An 18,915-nucleotide genomic window follows, 5' to 3' on the forward strand; every position below is an offset into this window, starting at 1 on the left:
TCGATTATTCACATACTCCAGGAGTCATGACATCTTAAAACGACAGCATTTCTTTTATATCCATACATTCATTTTCTTACCTACTTATCCTCACAAGGGTCGTGGGGAGTGCTGGAGCCTATCCCAGCTATCAACGGGCAGGAGGCGAGAAACACCCTGAGCTGGTTGCCAGCCAATCGCAGGGCACATAGAGACAAACAGCCACACTCACAATCACACCTAGGGGCAATTTAGAGTGTCAAGAGTGTTGCATGAATTTGTTATGTGGGAGAAAACCAGAGTGCCCGGTTAAAACCCACGCAGGAACGTGGAGAACATGCAAATTCCACTCAGGGAAGGCTAGGATTGAACCTGGGTGCCCAGAATGGTGAGGCCGCCATTTTTTTTTAAGTTTCGCAATTTTTAAAGTAAACAAAAGCAACTTGTAGCTCATCATTGCTCTACGTTGGCCAGACTGTGTTGCTAACTAAAGCACCAGTGGTGGGCGGCAGATCAGGATCCTGTCGTTAAAATCCACATTGATGGGCTGCGTAACTACTGTAACATTTGTAATTATGAGTGTACCGCTTTAAGAGGTAAACTAGCAAAAATGAGTGTGTGGCCGAGCAGCAAGTTGTTGTTAGAGAAAGTTCTGTATGCTGCCTAAAAAAAACAGTGGCTTCTTTTGGATTGTGCCTTTGGATGTAGCAACCAGTCACCCCTCACTCATTGAATGACATTGTAAAATGCCACTAACTGAATAGCTGTATGTAATACTTTCAATGTGCTTTGGATTTTTCTTTTTTTTGCGCGTAACGGAGAATATCTGTGTGAAGAGACTTCAGCGGTGCGCAATTGCACACGCGCGCATTTTAGAGGGAACATTGGCTGACGTCTTTTTTTTTTTCGCATGCCGCTCTGCGATTGACCAAAACTGCCTCGCGATCGACCCATAGAGCACCCCTGCATTAAATGATACGTGGTTAAAAGAAAGTAGCTACAATAGCATTTCAAATGAGGCAACACCAGCAAATTTTCATTTTATTAACAAGTGTTCAACAGGGGAAAACAGTGGTGGTACTGCTGTTATATTTAAGTCATTTTACTGCGCAGTGGTACCTCTACTTATGAAAGTCTCTACTATTGAGAGATTCAGGTTACGAAAAACCTCACCGGAAAATTTTTGTCTCTACTTACCTAGTCATCTACCTCATAAAATCACGTGACAAAGCATTGTTGCAAGTTAATTCCATTGAGACGAAATGAAAATATGTCTTATAGCACGACACCCAGAGTTTCGTCTGATACCGTTAAACATTTAGGAGGTGATAATAAATGAACATACATGGAAAAATGAGACACTTGGCAAAGAGGATCCATATTTAATGCTGAAGTTGATGTTTACACCGATAAGAAATTGGACTGTTAATTTGCTTCCACTTGTTTTGGACAACTAGACATATACATGTTTCTGTTGAGTAAATCGGCGAGATTTACACGGAAAAGTTTGAAAGCGTATAAAAGTCTGCATAGATAAAAATACTTCGTTGCTGGGTCTGTTCTCAATCAAGAATAAATCCCACATCATGATGGACACACTGATTTTTTTTCTTTTTTCAATACAAATACTAATATTTAAATAAATGACCTCTGGTTTTACACATTAACTACATAACACATTACATTCATTAACTATGACTGGGCAAAAACATTTAGCCTCCGTACACAGAAGCGTATTGCTGTCACATGCTTACCTCCACAAACCTCTCAGTGACAGACGGTTTATTTATTTTTAAATATGCATTGTTCTCAAATGAGTCGATTTGGTGTGATAAATATCCATCCATCCATTATCTACTGCTTTTCCAAGTCGGGTCGCGGGGAAAGTAGCTTCAGCAGGGATACCCAGACTTTCCCTTCTCCAGCCACTTGTTCCAGCCCTTCCGGAGGGATCCCGAGAAGTTCCCAAACCAGCCAAGAGACATAGAGTCTTCAGCGTGTCCTGGGGTCTCTTTCTGGTGGGACATGCCCGGAACACCTCACCAGGGAGGCATACATGAGGCGTCCAAATCAGATGCCCCAGCCACCTCTTCTGGGTCCTCTCAATGCGGAGGAGTAGCGGCTCGACACCGAGCCCCTCTCGGACGACTGAGCTTCTCACCCTATCTCTAAGGGAGAGCAGACACCCTGTGGGGGAAACTCAATTCGGCCGCTTGTATCAGGGATCTTGTTCTTTCGGTCATGACCCACACCTCATGCCCATAGGTGAGGGTACGAATGTAGATCGACTGGTAAATTGAGAGCTTCACCTTTGGACTTAGCTCCCTCTCTACCACAACGGACCGATGCAAAGTCCACATCACTGCAGACGCTGGACCGATCTGTCAGTCGATCTCCCGCTCCATTCTTCCCTCACTCGTGAACAAGACCCCAAGATACTTGAACTCCTCCACCTGGGGAAGGATCTGATCCCCGACCTGGAGAGGGCACGCCACCCTTTTCAGACTGAGGACCATAGTCTCAGATTTGGAGGTATTGATTCTCATCCCAGCTGCTTCACACTCAGCTTCAGCTTCGAGTTGCTCCAGTGAGAGCTGGAGATCACGGCTTGATGAAGCCAAGAGAACCACATCATCTGCAAGGAGCACAGATGCGATGCTGAGGCCACCAAACTGGACACCCTCTACATCTCGGCTGTGACTAGAAATTCTGTCCATAAAAATTATGAACAAAATCAGTGACAAAGGGCAGCCTTGGCGCAGTCCAACTCTCACCGGAAACGAGTCACACTTATTGCCGGCAACGCAGACCAAACTCTGACAGCAATTGTACAGGAACCGAACAGCTTGAATCAGGGGGTTCGGTACCCCATACTCCCAAACAACCCCCCCACAGGACTCCCCAAGGCACACGGTCGAATTCCTTCTTCAAATCCACAAACCACATGTACACTGGTTGGGCGAACTCTCATGCACCCTCGAGGATCCTGACGAGGGTGTAGAGCTGGTTCATTGTTCCACGGCCAGGAAGAAAACCACGTCTCCTCCTCCTCTGAATCCGAGACTCCACTACCCGACGGACCCTCCTCTCCAGTACCCCTGAGTAGACCTTACCAGGGAGCCTGAGGAGTGTGATCCCTCTATAATTGGAACACACACTCCAGTCACCCTTCTTGAAAAGGGGGACCACCACCAAAGTCTGCCACTCCAGAGGCACTGTCCGCGATGTCCATGCGATGTTGCAGAGGCGTGTCAACTAGGACAGCCCCACAGCATCCAGAGCCTTTAGGAACTCCGGGGGAATCTCATCCACCCCCGGGGCCCTGCCAGCAAGGAGCTTTTTAACCACCTTGGTGACCTCATACCCAGAGATAGAAGAGCCCGCTTCAGAGCACCCAGATTCAGCTTCCTCATGGGAAGGCGTGTTGGTAGAATTTAGGACGTTTTCAAAGTATTCTCCCCGCCGACTCACAACATGCCGAGTTGAGGTCAGCAACACCCCATCACCACTACACACAGTGTGGACGGTGCACACCAACGTGTTCATGGTTTGCCGCCACGACAGGCACCAACCACCTGACGGCTACAACTTCAGTCGGCCGCTGCAGCAATGGAGGCACGGAACATCGTCCACTCTGACTCAATTTCCCCTGCCTCTCTGGGATGTGAGCAAAGTTCTTTCGGAGGTGGGAGTTGAAATTCCATCTGACAGAGGAATCTGCCAGCCGTTCCCAGCAGACCCTCACATTACGTTTGGGCCTGCCACGTCATACTGGCATCTTCCCCCACCATCGGAGCCAATTCATCACCAGATGGTGATCAGTTGACAGCTCCGCCCTTCTCTTCACCCAAGTGTCCAAGACATGCGGTTGCAAGTCCGATGACACGACCACAAAGTCGATCATTGAACTGCGACCTAGGGTGTCCTGGTGCCAGGTGGACATGTGAACACCCGAATGCCTGAACATTCTGTTTGTTATGGACAATCCGTGATGAGCACAGAAGTCCAGTAACAGAGCACTGCTCGGATTCTGATCAGGGGGGCCGTTCTTCCCAATCAAACAATTCCAGTTCTTACTGTCATTGCCCAAGGAGACATTGAAGTCCCCGAGCAGAATGATGGAGTCACAAGAGGGGGTGCTCTCCAGCACTCCCTCTAAGGACTCCAAAAATGGTGGGTACTCTGCACTGCTGTTCGGTGAATAAGGACAAGCAGCAGTCACACATAACCCGTCCACCTACATGTAGGCGGAGGTAGGCTACCCTCTCATCCAGAGGTAAACTCCAACATACAGGTCCCGGCCCCGTTGGCAATAAGTATACCCACACCTACCCGGTGTCTCTCCCCATGGACAACTCAAGAGTGGAACAGAGTCCAACCCCCTCTCAAGAGGAGTGGTGCCAGAGCCCAAGCGGTGCAAAGCAGCGTGTCCGACTATATCTGGTCACAAATTCTCGACCTCACACACCAACTAGGGTCCTTTCCTCCCAAAGAGGTGACATTCCATGTCCCTCGAGCTAGTTTCTGTAGCCGGGGATCGGCTCCCCAAGGTCCCCGCCTTTGGCCACCACCCAGCTGACATTGCACAAGACCCCTACGGCCACTCTCACAGGTGGTGAGCCCATGGGAAGGGGACCCCATGTTACCCTTTCGGGCTGTGCCTGGCCGAGCCACATGGGTGCAGGCCTGGCCACCAGGCGCTCGTCTTCGAGCCCCATCTCCAGGCCTGGCTCCAGAGGGAGAGCCCCGGTTGACCCACGTCCAGGCAAGGGAAACCAAGATCCGATTTTTGTAGTCATCATAGGGGTTTAGGAGTCGTGCTTTAGCTGGTCCTTCACCGAGGACCTGTTTGCCATGACAACGTAGCTTCTAGGATCATCAGGACACACAAACCCCTTCGCCACCACCACCAAGATAACCCTCTGTTAATCAAGCAGGGTTCCAGGTTATATACAAAAATGTAACATGGGTCAACAGAGGGTTAAGGTGACTGCTCGAGGAAGAGGCGTGATAAATACTTTTTGATAATTTGACATTGAGAAGAATAATTCCTACCTGAAATGATCGCTACACAGGCATGTGTATTTTGTTGGGCACCATCCATCACATGCACAATCTCTATGCACTTCGCATTTTTCAATACAAATCTTCTTTTTTCCTTTCGGCTTTTCCCGTTAGGGGTAGCCACAGCGTGTCATCTTTTTCTATTTTAGCCTATCTTCTGCATCTTCCACTCTAATCCCAACTGCCCTGATGTCTTCCCTCACCACATCCATAAACCTTCTCTTTGGTCTTTCTCTCGCTCTTTTGCCTCGCAGCTCCATCCTCAGCACCCTTCCACCAATATACTTACTCTCTCGCCTCTGAATATGTCCAAATCATCTAAGTCTTCTCTCTCGAATATTGTCTCCAAAACATCCAACTTTGGCTGTCCCTCTAATGAGCTCATTTCTAATCCTATCCAACCTGCTCACTCCGAGCGAGAACTTCAATTTCTTAATTTCTGCTACCTCGAGTTCTGCTTCCTATTGTTTCTTCAGTGCTACCGTCTCTAATCCGTACTTTATGGCCGCCTCACCACTGTTTTTTAAACTTTGCCCTTCATCCTAGCAGAGATTCTTTTTTTTACATAACACACCAGACACCTTCCGCCAGCTGTTCCAACCTTCTTGGACCAGTTTCTTCACTTCCTTACCACACTCACCGTTGCTCTGGATTGTTGACCCTAAATATTTGAAGTCCTCCACCCTCACTATCTCTTCTCCCTGTAGGCTCACTCTTCGCCCTCCACCTTTCTCATTCACGCACATATATTCTGTTTTACTTCGGCTAATCTTCATTCCTCTCCTTTCCAGTGCATGTGTCCATCTTTCTAATTGTTCCTCTGCATGCTCCCTGCTTTCACAGCATATCACAATATCATCTGCGAACATCATGGTCCAAGGGGATTCCAGTCTAACCTCATTTGTCAGCCTATCCATTTCCACTGCAAAACGGAAGGGGCTCAGAGCTGATCCCTGATGCAGTCCCACCTCCACCTTAAATTCTTCTGTAACACCTAAGGCACACCTCACCATTAGTAGTATTCTGTTCAATAAGTTGGTTAAAAACTCTATGGCCATCTCTCCAAATTGCTTCCATACCTCCACTGGTATGTCATCAGGACCAACTGCCTTTTCATTTTTCATCCTTTGTTGTGCCTTTCTGACTTCCCCCTTATTAATCATTCCCACTTCCTGGTCCTTCACACTTGCCTCTTCAACTCTTCCTTCTCTCTCATTTTCTTCATTCATCAACTTCTCAAAGTATTCTTTCAATCTATTTAGCACACTACTGGCATCAGTCAACACATTTCCATCTCTATCCTTAATCACCCTTACCTGCTGCACATCCTTCCCATCTCTATCCCTCTGTCTGGCCAACCTGGAGAGATCCTTTTCTCCTTCTATCGTGTCCAACCTGTCTTCATATGCCTCTTGTTTAGCCTTTGCCACTTCTACCTTTGCCCTACGTCGCATCTCGATGTACTCCTTTCACCTCTCCTCAGTCCTCTCAGTGTCCCACTTCTTCGCTAATCTCTTTCCTTGTATAACTCCCTGTATTTTGGGGTTCCACCACCAAGTCTCCTTCTCTCCTTTCCTACCAAAAGACACACCAAGTACTCTCCTGCCTGTCTCTCTGATGACCTTGGCTGTCGTAGTCCAGTCTTCCGGGAGCTTCTGCTGTCCATCGAGAGACTGTCTCACCTCTTTCTGAAAGGCCGCACAGTATTCTTCCTTTCTCAGCTTCCACCACATGGTTCTCTGCTCTACCTTTGTCTTCTTAATCTTCCTACCCACCACCAGAGTCATAATACACACCACCATACTATGCTGTCGAACTACACTCTCTCCTACCACTACTTTACAGTCAGTAATCTCCTTCAGATTACATCGTCTGCACAAAATATAATCCACCTGCGTGCTTCTACCTCCGCTCTTGTAGGTCATTAAATGTTCCTCCCTCTTCTGGAAATAAGTGTTCACTACAGCCATCTCCATCCTTTTTGCAAAGTCCATCACCATCTGTCCCTCAATGTTCCTTTCCTACCCATCACTTCTTCATCGCCCCTGTTTCCTTTCCCAATATGTCCATTACAATCTGCACCAATCACAACTCTCTCGCCGTCTGGGATGCTCAGAACTACTTCATCTAGTTCCTTCCAGAATTTCTCTTTCAACTCTAGGTCACATCCTACCTGTTGGGCATAGCCGCTAACCACATTATACACAACACCCTCAATTTCAAATTTTAGTTTCATCACTCGATCTGATTCTCTTTTCACCTCCAAGACATTCTTAGCCAGCTCTTCCTTTAAAATAACCCCTACTCCATTTCTCTTCCCATCGACTCCGCATTGAATCATTTTTCAATACAAATACCAATATTTAAATAAATGACCCCTGGTTTTACACAAACTCACATTCTTTAACTATGATTGGGAAAACATTTTTGGACAGGGAGTCGTCTCCTCTTTACACGGAAGCATATTGGGGCCACATGTTAACCTCCGTAAACCTCTCTGTGACAGATGGTTTATTTTTTTAAAATATGCATTGTTCTCAAATGAGTCAACATGGCATTATAAATACTTTTTGATAATTCAAGATTGAGAAGAATAATTCCAACCTGAAATGAAATGATCGGTAGACAGGCCTGTGTATTTCGCTTGGCACAATCCATTCCGTTTAATTTCTGAAATCCATCGATCTTTTCTGGTCTTTTCAGATAGTATTCTCAAGAATGATATCTTTGAAAATTTCATTTTGAAAAATCTGGTCCGGTTCAACTGCTCCCGCACTGCAGAGCAGTTAGGTTTGACCGGCAATTTGGCGTCGTGCAAACTGTAACGTCATGTGCACGGGCTCTATTGAGCAGCACCTTCTATTGGTTAGCACGTAGCATCACATCACTTGATTTGGCTAGGACAGGGGTTGGTAACCTATGGCTTGTGAGCCATATCTGGCTCTTTTGATGGTTGCATATGGCTCATAGAGCCCTCATAACGACATAACATACATGCCATTTCTGTCATGTAAGCAATAGATATGAGGCAGAGACAGTTTGTCCAAGTGGGGTTGCCGTAATTGGCTGTGGCATGTGTGCAGGCACTTTTGACAACAATCGCTCAAAGAAAAAAAATTAGCACTGCAGTTTTCGGCAAATTGGACAGGATTTGTGGGAAAAGTTCTGCTGTGTGTGTACTTTGTAATAACAAAATTACAAAGATGAAATACTCAAATATAAAGCACCACTTCAACACCGTGTTGCATTGAAAATATCATGTGGGGGACAACAAGAAGAAAGCATGTCAAGAACTATTTTCTACTATTTTACTATTACTTTTCTGCTTTAGATGATGGTGTGTTCAATGACTCTGGGAGCAGGGAGGAAGATTAAGAAGACAAAGGTAGGGCAGAGACTCATGTTGTAGAAGTTGAGAAAGGAACAATGCTGTGTGGCCTTTCGGAAAGAGGTGAGACAGGCTCTAGATGGACAGGAAGAACTCCTGGAAGACTGGAGTACTACTGACAAGGTACTCTGAGAGGCAAGCAGGAGAGTACTTGGGGTGCCTTCTGGGAGGAAAGGGGAGAAGCAGACTTGGTGTTGGAACCCCAAAATACAGGAAGTCATCCAAGGAAAGAGATTAGCAAACAAGAAGTGGAACATGGAGAGGATTGAGAAGAGGCGGAAGGAATACATTGAGATGCGACATAGGGCAAAGGTAGAGGTGGCGAAGGCTAAACAAGAGGCATATGACGACATGTACACCAGGTTGGATACGAAAGAAGGAGAAAAGGATCTTTACAGGTTGGCCAGACAGAGGGATAGAGATGGGAAGGATGTGCAGCATGTAAAGGTGATTAAGGATAGCGATGGAAATATGTTGACTGGTGGCAGTAGTGTGCTAAGAAGATGGAAAGAGTACTTTGAGAAGTTAATGAATGAAGAAAATGGGAAAGATCGTAGAGTAGAAGAGGCAACCTTGAATGGCCAGGAAGTGGCAATGATTAGTAACGGCAAAGTTAGAAACGCACTGAATAGAATGAAAAATGGAAAGACAGTTGGTCCTGATGACATACCAGTGGATGTATGGAAGCAATTTGGGATGGTGGCTGTGGAGTTTTTGACCAAGTTATTCAATAGAATACTGGCGGGAGAGAAGATGCCAGAAGAATGGAGGAAAAGTGTGCTCATCACCATTTTTAAGAACAAAGGCTATGTTCAGAGCTGTGGAAGCTATAGAGGAGTAAAGATGATGAGCCACATAATGAAGTTATGGGAAAAGTAGTGGAGGTTAAACTCAGGACAGAATTAAGTATCTGCGAGCAACAGTATGGTTTTATGTCGAGAAAGAGTAGCACCTTTGCCTTGAGGATGCTCGTGGAAAGGTACAGAGGTCAGAAGGAGCTACATTGTGTCTTTGTAGACCTAGAGAAAGCCTATGACAGACTACAAAGACAGGAACTGTGGTACTGCATGCGCAAGTCTGGTGTGGCGGAGAAATATGTTAGAATGGTATAGGACATGTATGATGGCACTCGAATAGTGGTGAGATGTACCATGTGTCAGAAGAATTTAAGGTGGAGGTGGGACTGCATCAGGGATCCGCGCTGAGCCCCTTCCTGTTTGCGGTACTAATGGATAGGCTGACAGATGAGGTCAGACTGGAATCCTCTTGGGCCATGATGTTCGCAGATGATATTGTGATCTGCAGTGAAAGCAAGGAGCAGGCAGACGAACATTTAGAAAGATGGAGGGACGCACTGGAAAGGAGAGGAATGAAGATTAACTGAAGTAAAATATATGTGCATGATTGTGAGGGGCTGAGGAGGAAGAGTGAACCTTCAGGGAGAAGAGATAGCGAGGGTGGATTACTTCAAATACTTGGGGTCAACAATACAGAGCAATGGAGAGTATGGTAAGGAAGTGAAGAAACGGGTCCAAGCGGGGTGGAACAGTTGGCGGAAGGTGCCTGGTGTTCTATGTAACAGAAGTGTCTCCGCTAGAATGAAGGACAAAGTTTATAAAACAGTGGCGAGGCCGGCCATTATGTACAGATTAAAGACGGTGGCACTGAAGAAACAACAGGAAGCAGACCTTGAGGTAGCAGAAATGAAGATGCTGAGCTTCTCGCTCGGAGTGAGCAGGTTGGATAGGATTAGAAATGAGCTCATTAGAGGGACAGCCAAAGTTGGATGTTTTGGAAACAAGGTTAGAGAGAGCAGACTTCGATTGTTTGGACATGTTCAGAGGCGAGAGAGTGAGTATATTGGTAGAAGGATGCTGAGGATGGAGCTGCCAGGCAAAAGGGCAAGAGGAAGACCAAAGAAAAGGTTGTTGGATGTGGATGTTGTGAGGGAGGACATGAGGGCAGTGGGTGTTTGAGAGGAAGATGCATGAAGTAGCCTTAGATGGAAAAAGATGACAAGGTGTGGCAACTGCTAACAGGACAAGCTGAAAGGAAAAGAAGAAGGAGAACAAGAAAAAAGCATGTCAAGAGCTACTTTCCAGAGTCCAAGCTCGTCAGCAGAAAATCCATGTTGGACCCACCAAGTTGAATGGAATTCAGATAGCGTTGTTGGTGCTGTTGTTGTTGTTGTTGTTGAGTCACTCAAGGCGGCTGAGGATGGTCCTCAGAGCGCTAGACTCGCATGAGGGAGGCTGCGTAGTTCTCTGAAGAGAAGAAGAAGTAGAAGAAGATGACGAGAGAATGTCGGCAGCAAAGGATGACTGTGTGATCGATATGGAGGTAGAGTGCGCTGTGACCAGCCTGCGCCACCGCGGCTCGCTGGGGCTAGCCGGGGAGAACCTAAGCAGGAATTGCAAATGAAACCTTGAAGTCCCTTTGAAGATAGGGTCTGGCTGGAGCAGGTCCCCATTGCTGATAGTTTTAGCAATTGTGACAAATGGAAAGCCATTCACAGATGGGGAGTATGCCAGACCATCCATTCCTGATGTTGCCAGTAAACCTTTTGACAACTTTGCACAAAACAAGATAATCAAATGAATAAACGATATTCTTTGTCGGCAAGAACTGTTCACAATTGTACCATCATGATGGTAAATTAAATTGAATTATGTTCACAATGAATAAATAGAAGTCTAAATACTTAATTTAACGATGTATGAAACAGACTATTGAGCCATCAGCAACAATGGGCAGCACCAGAAGTCATTTATGGTCAGAAGTACTTTTGTCACCATTAGTTAGCAACATCATAACAATTTAATTTAAAAGATTTCAGAGACTTATTGTACTCTAAAAGTGTTGGTCTTACATAAATGCACAAATACACCTGTATTTAGTTTGTAAAATATTGCTTGGCTCTTTTGAAATTACATTTTAAATATTTGGCATTTATGTCTCTCAGCACGAAAAGGTTCCCAACCCTTGGGCTCAGAGAAACGTCAATCTTTTTTATTTTTTGGGACGTCAATCTTTACCCGTGACGCACTTCCTGTATATTGGTCACCGAATCCGTTGTCATTTCCGCGCGCACACTCGTACTGTACAACTTTGTGGATTTCTTAATCTTTTTTCAGCATGGGCCCAATAAATTGATGGCCAGCGGCAGTGAGGAGAAGAGAGAGTTGTTTTGTCCATCAAAACAAAACAAGAAGTTGTCGAGAAACTTGAAAGAGATCGTTGCGTGTGGCATTCATGCTACTGCTGGTCGACTTGAGAGGTTTGAGTGGAGGTTGAACCTGAAGTTGAGGAAACTGTTTCCCTGGGAAAGACTGATGATTTCTAATTTTAGTGGAATTAAGTTTGTGCATACCTCCTACTCTCATTCCCCCCAACGTTGCCTCCTCACGCATGCACTCTTCTCTTCATATCGTTGCTCAACGCCAAAGGTAAATTGAACACAATCTTTTATAACTTACATTATGTACACTTTGAATGCTTATTTTTGGCGGGTTCTTGGAATGAATTAGGCTATTAAATGTAAAATGTGTTTCTAATTCAGAAAGTTTCACATTACGAAACGACTTCTGGTACAGATTAATTTCGTAAGTAGAAGTGCCACTATATTTCATCCATCCATCCATTTTCTTTGCCACTTATCCTCATGAGGGTCGCGGGAAGGCTGGATGCTATCCCAGCTGTCAATGAGCAGGAGGCAGGGTACACCCTGAACTGGTTGCCAGCCAATCCCAGGGCACATAGAGACAAACAAACATGGCTGCAGTCCAAGATAAATTTGAGAACGATGATGACATATCCAATAATTTGAGAGATGAACGTGATTCTAGAGGTTTTCAATTTGAGCCATTTAAACAGAACGCAAGTTCAAATGTAGATGAAGCAGGTGGTCATGAAGGTGCAAATCAACCACTGGCAGCAGTCAGACCCAGGGAGGAAAAGATACTTCATGTTGGAAACACTGGTGAGCATTTGTGAAGTTGTTTTCATTTTATTTGACCATCAACTGATAAATAAAATTGGCTTAGCTATCCTGAGTGAATACATGAAGTTTTCTGGCTTGTTTTGAAATTATGCAAAGAACTCTGTTTTTTTTGAATATTTTGACACCAAGTAGCTGAAGTCTAAGTTGGTATATTTTCACAAATAAGGATTTTAAAGGTCAAATGTCATCCCAATAAACATTCCAAAATATATATTGTAAAGAAAAATACAGATAACATGATTCACTTCAATGTCTATACGAAAAAATAAATATGAGCGGAGAGCGCGTCATCCATGCGCAAAGTTGCGGAAGTGTCATTCGATGACATCCAAGTGGTCGCCACATTGGTGCATCTCTTGTCCGTGACGTCACCCCAGACATTCGCCATTGAAAACATGCGGTGGACCTTACTATGGGAGACGAACACGCCTCTTCGGACACGGAAGGTCTTTTCGAAGAAGAGAAGTTACCGGGGCAATATTACCCTATTGTGTCGAGCCATATTCAGATGATATGCGATCACGGCCAAACCGCCTCCCCGTCCGATCCACTTCCGCGGCGATGAGCCATCACGGCTCATCGTAGCCGGGCGGTGTGGCTCATCTTCGGCGCTGAGGTGGCTTATCACGGAGCCGAGCCGGGATGCTTTAGGGCGTTGTTCATAGGCACCGCAGTACACAATGAACACCATCGAGCCGGGGCGCTTTATGGCGTTGTCGTCGCACGCGGCTGAGTTCGGCATTTTCGGCAGCGTTCTTCAGAGGTGCCGCCATCCACAAGGCCGACGCGCAGCATTTGCCAAAGCCGTGACCAGCGGATGCGGTGCCTCAGCCGGTGTGGCTCATTTTAAGCGCCGAGATGGCTCATCACGGTGCCGAGCTGGGATGCTTTAGGCCGTTGTTCATAGCCGCCGCCATCCTTGAAGAACAAAAGAACAACACCGTCGAGCTTTACGGTATTGTCCTCGCACACGGCTGAGTGCGGCATTGTCGGCAGCGTTCTTCCATAGCTGGGGAGGCGACGCTGCAGCCTTCGACGGTGAGCCCGACGACGTCCGACGCGCACATTAACAGATTTAGCACCCCTGGCATACGTACGCGAATCTTTTGTTATATTATGAGAGACCGATTACGTGGTCTGCCCCAAACTATTATTTTTTTTAGTATACACATCTCCCTGTCATTTGGAACCCAGGAAGTTCTTGATCTGTGCACCCATGCAATCCATTTTTCACGACGAACCGGGTCTCTTGCAAACTTATGAAGGGTAAATCCAACCTCCCGAGTGTTCAAGCAATGTCCAGCAATGCAATGAGCCGGCATTTTGGCTAACACGCAGGAACAACGAGCTACCTTCCTGGAGGTAAAACTAATAGAAACAAACAAGTCCACTTGAGGGCGGTCCTGCCATGTACGTCACTTCCTGCTTCTTCTCGAAAACAAATCCCTCGAGGGGATTTTCATGGCGGGAGTTACAAAAAGCTGAATACCTCAAAATCATGTTTTGTGGTGGAAAAAAATGCATGGGTCCATGTCGGCTGCCGTTTTTTCATTTAACAACACACTAAAAATCATGCATTTCATGACAGTGGCCCTTTAAGGAACAAAATATGTTTAAAAAGTGCTCTCATTAATTTGAGAGTGATAGCTGCTTATAAATTGCTTCACCATAAATATATTTTCATTTAGTAAACTGATGCAAAATCTTAGTACTTCTTCTGAGAGCCATAACCAGACAGTACCCAGAACCGTCCATCCCAATTTTAGTCACAATTTTCTCAAGATCCCTGAGCAAAACTGTTAAACTTTAATTCGGAAAGTAGTAGACCCATGTCTTGTGGCTTTGTTTGGGCACTCAATGCTCAAAATTTAAATGTGGTGGATGGTTCTGTGGACTGGACTGATATGGGTCTTTGACCTGTAGAAGTCTGTGAATGTGAACAGATTTTTTTTTTTTAATTTAGTATATCCACAGATGTGCATGTAAAAGCTGCATACCCATGGAAACAACAGAAGAAAGTTTTTGTTGACATGAGAGTCAACATATTCACCAGAAAATGGCAGATTATCCAGACCATCCGCTGCAGTGCATGACAGAGCACCCAGGATTCATTACCAGCTGTCTGAACCCATGAGTACTTGAGGTTTCCACGACACAAGTAACAGCTATTTTATTATGCTTTCTCCTAATCAGCCCATTTTTTTCATCATTTATATTCAAATTATTTGAAATTAAGAATTATTTACATTATAATTGTTTTGTTAAAAGCAGCATTTGTCTATTCAATGCTTGTTCAAACATTTCCCAGGAAAATTGTCATATGAGTATATTTTCAGGTTATAGAGACATAATGCCTCCAGACAGCTTGTGAGATTGTGTTGGAGAATTGTAGCTATAAATAACCACGTGCCACTTCCATATTGCTACGAGTCAAATATTTGTGACACCCTTCATAATCCGGATGGCCAAGAGTACAGGGGATTTAAATGGTCTATATTTTCGTGTTGCTTAAGTCCTTGCGTAATTGTTGATTTTTGTGTTTGTATATGAAATAAACATACACCACAGAACTAAAATCATAGCATTTTTATTGAACTGTATTCTTACATTGTACATAAATGTGTATCTCATAACATTTGCACTGAATGCTCATTTGGTCTTTCAATATGAGCATCTTGAGACCACCTGAGTTTCAAATACACGTTGCAGTATGCTATCTGCTGTCAGAAAGGTATCTATATTCCTTTCTCATGAACAGTCAATTCATCAGTCTGACAATTTTTGGAATGTACCAAAGATGGAGATTCAGCATCTGCTTGATGTCAACCTCTTCTGCAGAAGATGCTTCCTGCAACATCTGTAATTAATGTAGAAAAGTAAGGTTCAAAGTTGTTAGAATAAGAAAAAATATATAGATATGTATAGGTTTATTTCAATCCATTTCATGATGCACAAATTGTTTTTGATAAAGTAAAAAAGGTCTCCTGGAGAGCACAAATTCATTTCAATTAGCCCGTGCTTTGTACTTTAGATGAGGTTTATTCTTATGTAAATGAAATCTCCATATGACAATGTGGTAACAAAGGAGAGTTTAAATCATTGATCTAATTCAAACTATTACAAATATTGTTTTCTCCCACCTAAATCCATACGATACCAGTAACTGTCACAATTTTTGCTTACTTGGCAACCAAGTTTCCCAAGGAAGTATACAATCAAATTTGCTACTAAGAGAATTTACATTGGTTAGCAGTTTGAAACTATTCTGGAAGTGACTAGTACGTTATACTTAACTTCTTGTTTTAATACTTCGTAATATTTTATCAAAATTTAAAACCCTGCACACCTCAGAACACAAGCTTGACGGCACTTGTCTTTAGCCAGATATACTTCTTTGTGATATTGTTGGTTTGTGGTGAAGTCACGGGCATTTGTTTGCTTACATTTTGCAAAACTGTCATTAAAATGTTAAGTATAAAAGGTTTGTATACAATATTTTCCGATTTTTGCAGTTGAGAATGGCCAAACGTTTTGCTGTAATTAAATACATTTTTCGCAAAGAACGACATGTGCTGCTTTAATTCAACCATGTCAACAGTGTTCCAAGTTGTCAGTAAACAAAAGATTACCAACATACTTCTGCAACTTGTCTTTTAACAAAGCTCTTCTCAGTTTTGGTACTTTGGAAAAATTCGGTCTCTTCATTTGCACAAACATGACCTGTCTTCTGAGGCTTGGGCCTTTGGGAAAATAATGTAAACTGTGACCAGAATAATTCGAATTACTACAAAACTGAACCACAAGCTTCTTCACCATTATTACAGATTGACTTTATCTTAAAATCACTGGTGAATCCTTAAAACCAATGTTTTTTCTTCGTCGTCAACAAGGTGTGAGCGATAATCCAAGTCCACAAACACAAGTCACCTGGGTGTGATGTCAGAGGTAAAAAAAAAAAAATTCCTGGAAGGAGGCGTTCTGCCATTTCCGTCACAATCGATCAAAGTTCAGATATTAGTATTCATAAATACTTATATTTTTCAGTAAAAATATCGAACAAATATGTATTTTATGGTACAGTTAAACATGGATTTCCATCCAGACAATGTCATTTGCACTCCAAGATTGACATTCCATACACTTTAAATAGACTCGTTTAGGTTTAGAGGCCTCTGGAAAACCTCCTGTAACATTGAAGTTGCTCTCGGCAGCCAGAGTCTGAAAACCAATCGATAATTCAGCTACGCTGCAAGAGCCCCCTCAGCGCGATATCAGCCTTTTGTTGACCTCTCTCCTGCGGACTGGGTGGTGAAAGATATTCTTCATTTCCGCAGAAAATGAGGACAATGATGCGCAGACAGCCGATCTTTCCTCCCATTCTGCTGTGGTCCACGAGAATGCTGTACCCCAAAGACAGCCAATGACGTATGCAGTTTTTGCATTTTTAGTGGAATAGGACTGTAGTTGGTGCTTAGTGAGTACTGGACGAAAGCCGAGGTTGGATGGCGCAGGCATGTGTGGTTCACGGATTGCGTGGATGTGAGGGGCAGCGGGAGCAGAGGATGCTGCAACTGTTGACTGTGGGCAAGGTATCCCTTGTATTATGTTATGGGTCAATTTGACCATTTTCGGTGTTTGTCTTGGCATTAATACTGGTTATCCTTTCCATTTCTTTTCTTCATTAAATTTTGTGACTTTTTCTCATCTAGTGACATGAACTAGTGTGCGAAATCTGGACACTGTGATGTGTAGTAGAATGTTTCTGCAGAGTTTGTCAACAAAGATGTAAACTAACGAATGCAGCAGTCATCAAGATTTTAACATAAAACACAGGTAATACAAAATGTCAAGGCTGAAGCTGACTGTTATCTTACAATATAATCAAAATGACTCCCAGGCTTAGAAGATTTGCTTTTACACATTATGATGGTATTCAATCAGCAGTTCAACTCTTCATGTCCCCACCAATAGAGATAATAATGCTGGACATCACCAACTTAATTGGAAGTGTTTTTAACGACTGAATCTGACTGACTTGTATGTGTACATTAAAACTCTGGTATTAGCTGGAGTGTACAGGTCAATGTGAAAAGTAACTGCAAGTTTATGGAACAAAGTGAGAAGCAACTGCAAGTTTATGGAATGAAGACAATGAAAGGCAAATTTTTTCGAGCAATGTCTCAGGAGACAATTGTCATGATATCTTGTCTTATATGATTTGATGACATTAGTGCTGGTTGATGTGAAAGACACAAATTAGCTGCAGTCAAAGATGCATAGGATAAATGGGTAAAAATTCTACCTTTGTCGTACAATTCTGATCATGTTACTGTAGATGAGTGCCTCGTTCCATTCAGGGGGTGCTGTTCTTTCTGGCAGTACACTCCCAACAAGCCTGCCAAGTAGGGCATAAAAGTATGGGAGCCCGTGATGCAAAATCTAGATTCCCATGCTGTCGAGTTGTTCAAGGATGAGGTGTAGGCCCAAGATGACTACATCATCTTCCAATCGGTTTGCTCAATAGGCAAATTGCAGAGGGTCCACCGTGGGATCTGTGACGCTCCTGAGGTGGTCCAACACAAGGTGTTCAAAGAACTTAATGAACACAGACGCCAAGGCGACAGGCCTGTAGTCATTCAGACCCAAGATTGCAGGTTTCTTTGTGACTGCGATGAAGGTGGAGTGTTTGAAGCAGGATGGTGCTTTGCACAGTTCCAGAGATCTGCTGGAGATCTTAAATAACCATGGGCGTCCATGAAAGATGTTCCCTGGATGGCAGCATGTTTCTCTAAAAGCTGTATGTACCTTTCAGCACTAATGGTTCCTTCTCAGATGTGTAAGTTACCCATGACATTGGCGCAAACACAGCCCCATACCATCACAGATGTTGGCTTTTGAACTTTGTGTCCATAATAGTCTGGATGGCTCTTTTGATTTTTGGCCCGGAGGGGACAATATCCACAATTTCCAAAAACAATTTCAAATGGCGACGCATTAGACCACAGTCGTCAGACCACTTTGCATCAATGCAGTGCATAAGCCTAGGCCCAGAGAAGTCGGCGGAGTGTATGGGTGTTCTTGACAAATGGGTGCTTTGGTTAGTAAAATTTAAGTCACACTTATGGATTTAGTGCTGAACTGTATTTACTGAGAATGGTTTTCCGAAGTGTTCCTGAGGATATGTGGTGATATATTTTACAGACTAATTGTGGTTGTTGATTCAGTGCTGCTTGAGGGATCAAAGGTCACGTAATTCAATGTTGGTCTTCGGCATTGACGCTTACTACCTGATTTCTCCAAATTCTTTAAACCTTTTGATGATATTATGTACCGCAGATGATAAAATCCATAAATTTAGTCTCCAATTAATACGTGTTTTGGGGATTTAGGAGGAAACTGGAATGCCAGCCAAAAATCCATGCAGGCATGGAGAACATGCAAACTCCACACAAGATGGGCTGGGATATTAAACTGGGCAATCAGA

The 18,915-nt window shown here is 44.0% G+C and overlaps 1 long non-coding RNA gene across 2 annotated transcripts in view; it reads left to right on the forward strand.

Annotated features, from left to right (window-relative positions):
• The first annotated feature begins 11,487 nt into the window (after positions 1–11,487).
• The window catches only part of LOC133513595 (uncharacterized), a 33,488-nt gene continuing 26,060 nt past the window's right edge, over positions 11,488–18,915 (forward strand). Inside the window, exons 1-2 of one of the 2 annotated variants that reach the window (XR_009798524.1) lie at positions 11,488–11,877; positions 14,395–14,589. This is a non-coding gene — a long non-coding RNA (uncharacterized LOC133513595). Of the gene's footprint in view, positions 11,878–14,394; positions 15,008–18,915 lie in introns of those variants that run through there. The other variant, XR_009798523.1, reaches the window with a different exon arrangement.

This window comes from Syngnathoides biaculeatus, chromosome 15 (genome assembly GCF_019802595.1).
Source record: "Syngnathoides biaculeatus isolate LvHL_M chromosome 15, ASM1980259v1, whole genome shotgun sequence".
Taxonomy (NCBI): domain Eukaryota; kingdom Metazoa; phylum Chordata; class Actinopteri; order Syngnathiformes; family Syngnathidae; genus Syngnathoides; species Syngnathoides biaculeatus.